The sequence below is a fragment of the Cetorhinus maximus genome, chromosome 8, assembly GCF_964194155.1.
Source record: "Cetorhinus maximus chromosome 8, sCetMax3.hap1.1, whole genome shotgun sequence".
Lineage (NCBI taxonomy): Eukaryota > Metazoa > Chordata > Chondrichthyes > Lamniformes > Cetorhinidae > Cetorhinus > Cetorhinus maximus.
This window is the reverse complement of record NC_135886.1, coordinates 83,366,720-83,380,890: the sequence shown is the minus strand read 5'-3', so window position 1 is coordinate 83,380,890 and position 14,171 is coordinate 83,366,720.

Here is a 14,171-nt window from a genome sequence, read left to right as displayed (position 1 = left end):
AAGTACAGTCAGTTGTGCTCTTACAATATATTGCCGTCTCCCTTGTGATGGTCCAAAGGTTAATTTGGCACTCCCATGTTTGGTTAAGCTGCGAGCGAACTTTTCTTGCTGCATTTAACTAAGCTTTGTTTATCAAGTTCTGTCAGTTGGACACCTCAACAATGTAAGATAAATAGAACAGCAATATAATCCAACCTAAATGGCAGGTTTAGGCAAAACCTATAGAGGTATGTAGGCTGATTTTGGTAACATGGAATGGAAAAGCACCATTTAACAGGCATATTATAAAGAGAATTGCAGGGTGACAATTACAAGTGGTGGAAGGGAAACTTCCTCAGCCACACCAATGTCTATCCTTTTCCAAGCTAGGCAAATCAAAACTTGCCAATAAAGTCGAAATATGAATGTCAGTTAAGAATAGGATTGAAACAGGAAATGCTGGAAAAACTCAGCAGGTCTGGCAGCATCTGTGGAGAGAGAAATAGAGTTGATGCTTCTGTGACTCTTAAATTCCCAGAAGGAAAAACAGTATAAACTGGGAAATAGGAATACTGGTCCGAACTGGTCTTGTATATCTTAAAATGGAACACCAGTAAAACTGGGAAATAAGAGTACTGGTCCGAACTGTTTTTTCCTTCTGAGTAAAGATCATACAAACTCTAAGCGCTAACCCTCTCTCCACAGATGCTGCCAGACTTGCTGGGTTTTTCCAGCATTTCCTGTTTTTATTTCAGATTTCCAGCATCCGCAGTATTTTGCTTTCAAGAATAGGATTGAAATGGGAATACACCAGGTGGAAACTAATGTTGCAACTACTCAACATTCCTCAAAAATTAGCAACTTCTGAATTATTCGGGTGTCGTATCTGAAAGCACGCAGTATACGAAATAAGATAAATGAGCTTGTGGCGCAGATTGAAATTGGCAGGCATGATGTGGTGGGCATCACGGAGACATGGCTGCAAGGGGATCAGGACTGGGAGCTAAACATACAAGGATATACATCCTATCGAAAAGATAGGCAGGTGGGCAGAGGGGGTGGGGTTGCTTTGTTAGTAAGAAATGAAATTAAATCGATAGCAAGAAATGACGTAGGGTCAGATGATGTAGAATCTGTGTGGGTGGAGTTGAGGAACTGCAATCCCTCAATTCGAGATAGAGTCTAGGACCTATTAGTATGCTTACAGCCGGTTCTGCCACGCTTCTGCCAGTGGCGCAGGCATGTTAAATTTTTGGGCTCGTGGCAAGAGCACACTTGCTTAGCTAACTTTACTCAGTCTAATTGAAGAAGGTGCAAGACAAATGATTTGCTGTGACACAACAATCTACAACAGACTCTGAAAATTTTATTTCTTACTAGCATTAGTACGATAATTTTAACAAGATGATGAGATAGTTATGCATGATGAAGGCCATTTGACCCCAGTGTTTCCATCCAGAAAGATGCTAAAGTTTTCTATTGTAATACCCAATTGGCTCCAAAATTATTCCAGATTTTTCACCACCATTTCATCCGGAAGTCTATTGGTTGATCTTTGTGTTAACTACTTCCTGATATCAGTCCTACATTTAAAGTTGTGACTTTTTTTTCTAATCTAAATTTAAAATGATGTTTCAAAGATAGGTAGGAAAGTATGTTGTGAAGAGGACATGAGGAGGTTGCAGATGGATATAGATAGGTTGAGTGAGTGGGCAAAGATCTGGCAAATGGAGTTTAATGTGGGGAAAATGTGAAGTTGTTCACTTTGGCAGAAAGAACAAAAAAGCAAAGTATTACTTAAATAGAGAATGGCTGCATAATTCTGAGGTTCAGATGGATCTGGGTGTTCTAGTGCATGAGCCACAAAAAGTTAGTATGCAGTTGCAGCGAGTAATTAAGAAGGCTAATAGAATGTTATCTTTTATTATGAGAGGGATTGAACATAAAAGTAAGGATGTTATGCTTCAGTTATACAGGGCATTGGTGAGACCGCACCTTGAATACTGTGTGCAGTTTTGGACTCCTTATTTAAGGAAGGATGTAAATGCATTGGAGGCGGTTCAAAGGAAGTTTACTAGATTGATGCCTGGAATGAGTGGGTTGTCTTAGGAGGAAAGGTTGGACAGACTGGGCTTGTTTCCACTGGAGTTTAGAAGAGTGAGGGGTAATGTGATTGAAGTATACAAGATACTTAACGGCCTTGACAAGGTAGATGTCAAAAGGATGTTTTCTCTTGTGGGTGAGTCCAGAACTAGGGGCACTGTTTTAAAATTAGGGGTCGCCCTTTTAGGACAGAGATGAGGAGAAATTTTTTCTCTCAGGGGGTTGTGCGACTTTGGAACTCTCTGCCTCAGAAGGTGGTGGAGGCGGGATCATTGAATATTTTTAAGGCAGAGATAGATAGATTCTTGTTAAGCAAAGGAATCAAAGGTTATTGGGGTTAGATGGAATGTGGAAATCGAAACACAAGATGATCAGCCATGATCTTACTGAATGATGGAGCAGGCTTGAGGGGCTGAATGGTCTACTCCTTTTCCTATTTCTTATGTTATGTTCTTTCCCATTATATCTCGCTAAAATCACCTTTCAGATGCATTCTTCTAGACTGAAACCACTATTTTTCAGTCTTTCCTCAATTCAGATCCCTGACAATAGGAATCAGCCATGCTGCTCTTTGCATTTCCTCCTTTTTTTTTTGAAAAATATACTTTATTCATAAACTATCTGGAAGAACTTTCCAAAACACCTCTTTGCATTTCCTCCAGCAAAGGAATGTCTCCCTTGTATCTTACTGGTGTGAACTGGACACACTATTCAAGGCAGAGTTTAATCAGAGCACTGCATAATTTAGTCAAAGTTTCCCCTGCCAGGAAAATGCCTGGAGGCAATGACTTATGCCAGTGTTAAATCATTCACTACAACAATTCGGTTACCTAATTTATGATACACAGAAAAATGTCAATAAAAGTATTTATCAAGAAAAAGCATGCCAGCACATTTTGCTCACCCTTTCAACAGACCACATTCAATTTGCCCTGTTACATGTTCTATGTAACCTGCCTTATCTCACCAGAGGGGAACAGCTGGTAAAATGTCCAAGATGTTAAAACATTTTCTCTGGTTTCATCTTCATTGTCACTATCCTGTTAAGTAATGGGTTTCCTGGCAAAGATACAAAGGGTGGAAAGTATGGGAGAACTACCTGAGAAGATATAACCGGAGATTAAGATGCTGCTTATTGTTATTTTAGCAGAATTTTTAATAAAATTCAAAACCAAGATTGTATCATACTATCAAACTAATTTTTCTTTAAGATAAAAGCAAAAAACTGCAGACGCTGGAATATTTCCTTAAAATGCATTCCAAGATTCTTTGGACTGTGAACATTATACTTGTGTTTCGGTAGATGTTTTTGCCATGCATGTAACAGTAAGCAGTGTATATTTTACTTATTATAGAAGCAAAATACTGCAGATGCTGGAAATCTGAAATAAAAACAAAAATTGCTGGAAAAGCTCAGCAGGTCTGGCAGCATCTGTGGAGAGAGAAACAGAATTACCATTTCGAGTCTGTATGCTCTGAAGAGTCATCCGGACTCGAAACGTTAACTCTGTTTTTCCCTCTCCACAGATGCTGCCAGACCTGCTGGGTTTTTCCAGCATTTTCTTTGTTTATATTATATATTTTACCTTGTTTAGTTAGCAAATTACATAATAAATATGAAAAGACTCATCAGGAAGGAGTCATACTTTTATTTTAAACATCTTTCTAAAATTAAGTGATTTTTAAGATGACAAGTTTTTAATCTTATTGACATTGTTTAGTTTTCTGGGCCACTCAAGCTCTGTCATCACTGACAACAATTTTATAAAGCCATAGAAAAGAAAACCTCAGTCTGCTTTGGTTTAGTGAGTTTATCCAGCAAGTAGGAAATAAGTAGGAATAAGTAGCAAATCCAGCAATCAGGAAAGTACCATTTTGATTTTTGGGATGTACTGAGTCAATCGACTTGGAATGGTAGTATGGGCACTTAAAATTACCATTTGATAATTTGTCCAGGATTCACGGTTGAACAATCCCAACTGGAAATGTGCATCTTCGCATGCTGACAGGATAGCACTCAAACAATGAGAGCCTGACCAAAGCAAGAATAACATATTGTCAGCCAAGATCATTATGGATGAATATCGGATTTTGACCAACATCAGTGGACCAGTACTGACAAGTATTGAACACTTTGAAAAGAGTTACATGAACTTGTACATTTTTGGATTGAAGTAGTATATCCTAAATGGCAAACTCTTATGAGCGAAGGACAAAGATTTAAAGATATAGATACATAGATTATTGAAGGTGAGAGTCCAGAGCTTAAAAGAGGAAAAAGGTTCTTGAATTTGTAGGTTGACCTAATAGGAAAGGCAAAACCACCATCAGGTCCATGGCTTAGATAACAACAAAGCCCCAATGATGTTAAGGCCTGCGTTGCATAGTTAAGGACCCTGTGGTTTCTGCTGGGTATCTTTCACGCCCGTTCAGAAGAGTGGTTTAAAATTCAAGGCTGGAAGAGAACATGGTGATTTTAACTGTCTGCTAGTGGGTGAGCAGGGTTAGTAGTTCATTTGATCTACTACCAATAACTTTTTCTAGGTAGCTATCTCTACCTTGAAAGCCTGTCATTGCTCATATACTGTTTCCCCAGCCAATCATTTTTTCCAATCCACCAGTATTGGCTCCCGTTTTGAATCACTAAAATTGGCTCTCTCTCTTCCAGTTAGGTATTTCCACTTTTTTTATTTTTCAATGTCCATTTCCATAACTACTTTAAACATAATTATGTTATGATCACAATTACCCAGATATCTGCCCACCGAAACACACTCCACTTTGCCCTACTTCATTCCCTAGAACTAGATCCAGCACTTCTTCCTTGCTCACTAAGCTAGAAACATATGATTAAGAAATTTCTCCTGTAAACATGTTAGGAAACCTTCACTCTCCATGCCCTTTCCTCTCTTTTATTTTGTTCAGTGTATAGTAATCAAAGTCCCTTATTATTTTTACATTTCTCAAATTTTCTCTCAGATTTGGGGCTCTATCACCTCCTTACTATTTGGGAATCTATAAACTCCCAGCAATGTAATGTTCTTTTTCTGTTCCTTAGCTATAACTCAAATCTCTGAACCCTCTAATATATTATCCCTCTTTAGAATGTTATTATCCGTTATTAATACTGCCACCTCACCCTACATTTTTATTTCCTTATCCCTTCTGAATACATTGTAGCCAGGAAAGTCTTGAACAGTCTATCCAATAGGATATTAAAATGGTATTGAGGTCCTGTGTACGCTATAGTACCTTGATTTGCATGAATCCATGTGGCTCCTACTTGATTTAGACATGCACTACCCGAGAGAATATGGCAGTGAAAGGAAAACAAGATGGTAAATCCGCCAGTATGATTTTAACTCTGTTACTGCCCAGTTTCTTACTGGGAGTAAAAGCCAATACTTTGGAATTCTGTCCAAGACAAGGTCTATCTTTGAGATGTTCTTAGCAACATTGGTATTAGAATCTTGGATTAAAATGTTCCTTTAATAGAGTTTAACATTTTTTACTAAAATTTCATTAATTGTTTACTTAGTACTGATCAATTTTATGGATAGTATTTAATCAGCCTTTATAGTGATGGGTGGTACTAATGTATGGTACCTGAAAAATGGCATGAATACAGCTCAACCAATATTTTTGGAAATTATAGCAAGAGAAGTGAGTCACACATTGCTAGTGATAATACCTCATCTGGTATTATTTTGTTCATAAAAGGAAATAGTCCCATTTCGATATACAGGGGATGAAATTGGTCTAGTCCATTAGCGGGAAACAGCCGCTAGCAAAACACCCAACCCATTATACACTCTATGCCAGTTTTATTATATAATATTAAAAATGTGTAATATTTTCACTCCTGTAGTGGCATGACAACAGATTTTTGGTCAACAACGGAGTCAAGGATTATGGGGGGCAGTCAGGTAGGCGGAGTTGAGGTCACAATCAGATCATCCATGATCTTATCGAATGTCGGAACAGGCTCAAGTGGCCGAATGGCCTATTACTGCTCCTAATTCTTGTATTTGCTTGTCCATTCTGCAACATGTTTCCTACCATGCAAAACAATTAGAATTAAATCTCTTAGTTTGCTATCACTATGTTGTAGTTAAAGCAATATTAGCTCAGAGCTTTGATACTTTTATATTTTATACATTTAAATGCTCATTTTGAGTAATACCCATAATGAATAGAATTGCTGCATTCTGTATTTCCAAGCTTCATGTAACAGTCCCTTAAAGGTTCAATTCTGAGACTATTACAGCAACAAAAATGTTACTAAATCATTAGATCAATACTGTTGCAAGGAAAGAATAAAATTATATACTGTCTAAGTATATCCAAAGGGAAATCATAATAATAAGGGGTGGTAATTTTACACTGGGTGTGTCACTAGGTGATTGCAACACTAGACTTTACATTCAGTTAGTATTGTGATAAGTGAACTGTGATAAATAAATTGGCTGGAGGCCATAAGATATCATGCGGTATGTTAAAGTAACTCTTGTAAAATCAGTAGAGCATGTTATCTGAGATTCTGTTGTTTTTAAAAAAATCTACAAAGGGTGGAGTATATGAAATATTTCACATAATGGATATATTCAAAATCTGTAAGCAGGTTAACTTAACTGCACAACATGTTTGCAATGAGGTAATTCAGCAAGGTCAAGGTGGACAGAAGACATCATGTAATTTTATTGTAGATAGCACAATTACAATAACATAATACAAAGTATGTATTACAGCAAAGCGAGCATAAGCTGATGGCGCTTGCATGTGGAAAAGATGCACGTGCAAACTTGTGTATTTGTTTTTCTTGCAAATAAACCAAGTTTTCTTACAAATATTGTGCACTGAAACCTGAAAGGCCTGACTGTGAGTCACTGGCTGCAATCTCGCTAGATAATATCTCTCAGCTATAGGAATGAAATGCATTAGAATGCCAGAATGACAAAATTAAAAATGACAAGTTTCAATTTGAAGAAATTATGATTTACAGGCACAGTTTATGTAATTTTAAAAAATTATTCTTTCACCCGACGTGGGCATCCCTGGGTAGGCCAGCATTTATCACCCATCCCTAATTGCCCTCGAGAGGGTGGTAGAGAGCTTCCTTCTTGAACTGCTGCAGTCCATGTGGTACAGGTACGCCTATAGTGCTGTTAGGAAGGGAGTTCCAGGATTTTGACCCAGCGACAGTGAAAGAATTAAATAGGTTGGCATAACTCAAAGTTAACAGGCTCCGGGTCCATGTTGGATGCTTCCCGGTTGCTGGGAGAAGTTAGGGTGGAGAGAGCAGAAGCTCTCTCACAATCTTCCAATCCTGGTTGTATAACGGGAGTGGAACCGGAGGACTGGAGGATTGTAAATGTTACATCCCTATTCAAAAAAGCAGAGAGGGATAACCCTAGTAACTGCAGGCCAGATAGTAGTTTTCCAAACTTTTATGTTGGACAAGGGATCATTGCCAAGGTCATAGTTAATTGTGTCCTGAAGAAGCATTGGTTGGTAAGGAACAGCCAGTAGAAATTTGTGAAAGGCTTACCAAGGTTGAGGGCCTTCAGTCAGAGAGAATGGAAAAGATAGGATTGTTTTCCTTTGGGAAGAAAAGCTTAATAGGAGAGCTAATAGAAGTACTCAAAATTATGAAAGGTTTTGATAGAGCAAGAAAGGAGCAACTGGGTCAGCAACCGAGGTCACTTTAAAATAATTAGACAAAGAACTGGAGGGGAAATTAGAATTTTTTTCCATATTTAGGGTTGTTGATATTGGAAAGCACTAACTGAAAGGTTAGCGGAAGCAGATTCTATAGGAAATAGACATGTAATTGAAGAGGTATAATTCATAGGATTATGGGGAAAAAGTTGGGGTGTGGAAATGAATTTGATAGCTCTTTCCAAAAGGTAGAATAGGCAAGATAAACAGAATGGCCTTCTCCTGTGCCTTAGATTCTATGGTCTGAGTGAGGTAAAGAAAACAAAATATGATTCCAATTGTGCTGCTGCTCACTTTACTTCAGTCCCACTTTAAACAGCACTGACACGTGATTGGGTTATTGCAGCACCAGTGCATTGCATTACTAGATTTCTCCATAGCTTTTCTATGAGTGTCACACATCTTTTGGTGACTATATTGGTACAAACATCTTCTACTGATGGAATCAGACTTACAAAGACGTGCAGTTTCATTTAATTTCCTGTCATTTAAAGCAATAAATGCCCTTAATAAAAAGTTGGAGGGTGAAGAACAAGCAAATAAATTAACATCAACATCCCAAATTATTCAGAATTTGTGAGCACCACAGGTTTGGCATTTGATATTCCATAAAGATTCTCAAATCTCCTGGAACAAAAGGATGACCATAAAAAGTCATAAAACATACTGGAAAACTGTGCTCATTGAGAAAAATGATGTGCATGTTGATTGATCATCCAACTAAGCCACATCCACCTAACACCTCAACTCGAGCTGGCTCTCAAATTGATTTCCAAAACTTTTGAGTGCTTGGATCAATTGAAACTCTCCCAAATCCAGAAAAAAATTTAAATTTACATCGGTTCTAAATTCTTGACTAATTGAGAATTCTTATGACAGTTACAGATGATCGTCCTAAGACAATGCCACAAACTGATGATTTCCAACAACATATTCCTAATGTTTTAATTAGATCCTGGAGTATATGAGCAGTGACCTATTTTTTACCAGCCCCCCCATCCTGTGGCAAGTACAAGTATTGCACTGCCTGAGGTTAACGCACTCCATTTATAGAATTCACACCAATGCAAAGTCCTTTGAAGAGAGCATCAAATAAGGATCTACTTGTGTTGAAGTATAATCTCAACCACAATGTCTCTCTCCAAATGAAAATTATACTGAGAAAATTCAAATTAAATGCTTTATAAATAAAATACAGGATTTCTGTGTTATATTCTGTTATATTCTGTTTTAAACTTTGCAGTGCTGATTGCTGCTGTTCATCTTAGCATGAATATCAACCATGCCATCTGATTTTACTAGATTGTTCCTTCTGATAAAAGAATTTGAAGATTAACGAAAATAGCTGCGGTGTTATGGCACAAATTCTTACCACAAAAATTTGTTATTGTCAAGATACAGTGAAAATAAAATAAAGTAACTGTTTAACTGAGACTTCTTAGCTATCTACTTCAATGGAATAATTGAATAATGGAAAAACATTAATAGAGAACCACTGAAGCAGTGTTTAAAGGGACACTCACCTATGTTATATTCCTGATAACCAGTTGCAGGGAGAATCCAAAGCCAGTCTTTGCTTGGAACATTCAGAGTGAAACATTACAGATATATATCTCTCGCCTCAGTAAGTCTCTTCATATGTGCTCCACCTGTATGTACTTAACTTCAATTGATACAATTAACAACCTACCGGTAATTGCAAAGAATCTGGGTGGTTTGAATTACCAGGATGTCTTCAGCTTTCAATCAGAGGCGGGATTTTACACTGGCGGGATTTTACAGTTCCACAGAAGTCAATGGACTTTTGAATGGCTTGCCAAATGGGGCTGTAAAATTCCGCCCTAGGTCTTTCTGATTTTTTTGCCTTCCTCAGTCATAGTAAACTCCCTTTTCTAATCATAGATGCTATTGTTCTCAATTTTATTTGAAAGAGGGAAGAATTAGCAGAAAAGGATCAGCAGCCTCAATAATCAGCATGAGCAGTAGCTGAGTCTATTAGAAAGCAGCAGGTAAAGGAAGCAGCGACTAGGCACTTTACAGCCTTCCGGGCTGAATATTGAATTCAACAACTTTAGATCTTAAACTCCCTCCCCCCATCCCCACCCCGTTTCTTCCCCCTCCCTTTTGTTTTTTTCAATAATTTATATAGATTTTTCTTGTCCCACCTATTTCCATTATTTTTAAATCTACAACTAATACCTTGTCAATCTTTCCACTCCACCCCCACTAGAGCTGTACCTTGAGTGTCCTGCCATCCATTCTTAATTAGCACATTCTTAGATAATATCACCACCTTCAACACCTCTTTGATCCTTTTGTCTGTGACATCCTTTGATTCTCTGCTCCTATCACTGCTTGCTTATCCCTACAGCCGCCCCACCCTCAACTTCTCTCCCCCCACCCCACCCCCCACCTTAAACCAGCTTATATTTCACCCCTCTCCTAACTACACTCAGTTCTGTTGAAGGGTCATTGGACTCGAAACGTCAACTCTTCTCTTCTCCACCGAAACTGCCAGACTTGCTGAGTTTTTCCAGGTAATTCTGTTTTTTGGATTTCCAGCATCCGCAGTAGTTTTTTGTTTTTAGCTCAAAGGTTATACCCAGTACCCAGGGTGTACAGACCAAGTTCACTTCATTGGACATATCTGGAGTGCTGTATCAGAAGGCTGCGTGCAGCCCTCTTCAGCCTTGTGCAGGATCAGGGGAACTTGCTTTTCCGGTGGCTCTCTTAATCAGCCCTCAGTTGCTTTGCCACTGGCTCCTTCCAGTCTGCTACAAGCAACATTTCCTGAATCGCCCAGTTTGAACTACACAATTGCATTAATGAGGTCACTTACACCCTGTTCACCAGGGCTAAAGGGCCCATCATCATCTCCATTGGCTTCAACAGTCTGCAAGGGAGAGCTTGGGGGCTTGTTAAAGTGGCTGACTTCCCTCGCATTCCTGGTATTATTAACTGCACACAAGCTGTCATCAGAACACTAAAATACCATTCAATAATAGAAAAGGGCCAGAACTCCATTAATGTCTGTAAACCCAAAATAGGATCAAATGCAGGTTTGTCCAAAGAACCCAGGCAGCTGTAATAATCGGACACTCAACCACCTCCCAACAATGTGGCAGGGTGGTGGCAGGGCTACAAGGGATACTGTTTTTGCAGGTGGCTCATGCCACCCCAACACACCTGAACAACACAGGTAACAAATCATCGGTTTAATAGTTGAGTACACTGTAGAGTTTCTAAAGCTGAGGTTCAGAGTCCCACAAAAAAATCTCCCTCGTCACTGCTATATGCTGCACAGCATTGTCATACATAAAGGCAGCATTTGGAAGAGACCTAAATGCTCAAGCTCAGAGGGAAGTGGTGCAATGATTATAGGTTGTGAACAGTATAATTTAATTTTATGAATAATCACAACACTAGATTCCAGCACTTTCAGGACTAATGTAGCACAGTCAGATGCAGAATAACACTTCTCAAACTTCATCCAACCTTGGAAGTACACTACTGAAAATTTTTCCACGACATAGATAAGTCATCATTTTGGCTTTTCTGAGCAAGGTTACCAACTTAATATCAAATTATGCCAAACTATGGTGAATTTTCTGTTATTGATTCACCCCTACCATGAACTGATTGGGACTGCCCAAACTCTACTGCCTATGAGAGTCTTAACTGAAATGAGAGGTTAGTGCATGTCAGAGAGGATTAAATTTACTTATATCAAGGACAGTTTCACTGCACAACCCTTCACAAATACATATTCCCGGCAAGCTTAAGACAAAAATTAGAAGAGCTATTTCCATTACTCATTTTTTATTCATGGTGCCAGATCAACTATTAAGTTATAATACTCAGTAGAATATAGAGTCTATGATTATGCCAGAAGCTTTGCACCCACCAACTGATAATGGCTGCTGTGTTCAGCAACATTGGGAATCAGTGCATAATATTGTAAGACATTGGATATTGTAGTTATGCAATCCTGGTTCATATTTAATGCTTACAATTTACTAAACTACGTATCTAACTTTTTAAGCTATTAAAAAAATATCAAGCAGGTGGTAACAAAATACTGCGGATGCTGGAAATCTGAAACAAAAACAAAAATACCTGGAAAAACTCAGCAGGTCTGACAGCATCTGCGGAGAGGAATACAGTTGACGTTTCGAGTCCGTGTGACTCTTCATCAGAAGGAGGTTATATATGGCTCCAACCTTCCCTACCCTTGTTTGTTCAGTCGAACACACAAAAAAATCCCAAGAATAGTAGAAATAGTAGAAAGGAAAAGAGGAACTTAAAACAGTTACTGGAGAAAAAGTAACGGGAAAGCTAATGGAACTTAAGGATGACAAGTCCCCTGAACCTGATAGCCTGCATCCTAGGGTCTTAAAGAAGTTTCTGCAGAGATAGTGGATGCAATGGTTGTAATCTCCCAAAATTCCCTAGATTCTGGAAATGTCCAAGTGGATTGGAAAATTGCAAATGTAACACCTCTGTTCAAGGAGGGAGACAGAAAGCAGGAAACTTATAGGCCAGTTAGGTTAAGGTCCATCATTGAGAAAGTGATAGAATCCATTATTAAGGAGATAGTATTGTGATTTTCTAAATGTCCTGCTACTATCAGGCAGAGTCAGCATGGTTTTGTAAAAGGGAAATAGTGTTTGACAAACTTTGAGGATGCAACAAGCAGGGTGGATAAAGAGGAACCAGCCGATGTGGTGTATTTGGATTTCCAGAAGGCATTTGATAAGGTGCCACAGAAAACATTACTACACAAGAGCTTATGGTGTTGGGGTGATATATTAGCATTGATAGAGGACTGCCTAACTAACAGGAAACATAGTCAGGATAGATGGGTCATTTTCAGGATGGCAAATTGTAACTAGTGGAGTACCACAGTGATCAATGCTGGGGCTTCAAATATTTACGATGTACATTAATGACTTGGACGAAGGGACCTACTGTATTGTAGACAAATTTACTGACCATACAAAGGTAGGAAAGCAAGTTGTGAGGAGGATACAAAGGGATATAGATAGGTTGAGTGAGTGGGGAAAAAATTGGCAGATGGAGTATAATGTGGAAAAATGTGAGGTTGTCCACTTTCAAAGCAAGAATAGAAAAATAGAATATTATTTAAATGGAGAGACACTGTAGAATGCTGCAGTACAGAGGGATCTGGGTGTCCTTGTAAATGAATCATAAAAATGTTAGTGCGCAGGTACAGCAAGTACTGAGGCAAACACAATTGTAGGGGGATGGAGTGTGTAAGAAGGAAAATCTTGCTACAATTCTACAGGGCGTTGGGGAGACACCAAGAGTACTACGTACAGTTTTGGTCACCTTACTTAAGGAGTGATATACTTGCATTAGCAGTTCAGATAGTACTCACTAGGCTGATTCCTGGGATGAGGGGTTTGTTTTATGAGGAATGGTCAAGTAGGCTGGGCCTATACCCAATGAAGTTTAGAAGAATGAGAGATGATATTATTTAAACATATAAGATCACGAGGGGGGCTTGACAGGGATATTTCTTCTCGTGGGAGAATCTAGGACTAGGAGGAACAGTTTAAATATAAAGGGTGTCCCATTTAAGACAGAGATGAGGAGTAATTTCTTCTCTGAGGGTCATTAGTGTTTGAAATTCTCTTCCCCAGTGAGGAGCGGAGACTTGGTCATTGAATATGTTCAAAGCTGAGTTAGCCAGATTTTTGATGGTCAAGGGAGCCAAGGGCTATGGGGGGCAGGCAGGGAAGTGGATTTAAAGCTACAATCAGATCAGCCATGATCTTATTGAATGGCAGAGTAAGCAAGGGTCTGAATGGCCTACTCCTGCTCCTATTTCTTATGTTCTTTGATTCAGATAGCAACAAGTAAAGCTGACTGGTACAAGTAAGTTGTACCTGTACAATCACTTCCAAGCAGTCTGACTTAGATAAATATGGAGGTGAAGAGTTTTGCATGTGTAAAATGGCCTTGAATCCAGAAGAAAGAACATGCTTGAAGGTAAGTACTTCAACAACTTACTTATCTATCATCTCAAGTCTCTTCATGAGGAGAAACAGAAAGATTAAGCAGAGGTGAGTTTTAAGGAGGCAAGCAAAGCAATTCCATCGTGTGCAGCCTAGGCAGCTGAAGGCAGACCATCTGTGGAGGAACTGAAAGGGGCTGGAATGCACAAGAGTCAAGAATCAGAGGAATGGCGATTTTTGGGAGGGGTTTGTAGGACTGGAGGAGCTTACAGAGATGAGGGGACCAGGAAGGCATTTAAACAAGGAGGTTAGAATTTTAAATTTGAGGTATTTTGGGATCAGGAGCCAGTGTAGCTTAGTGAGCACAGGAGTGATGGGTAAGCATGACTTAGC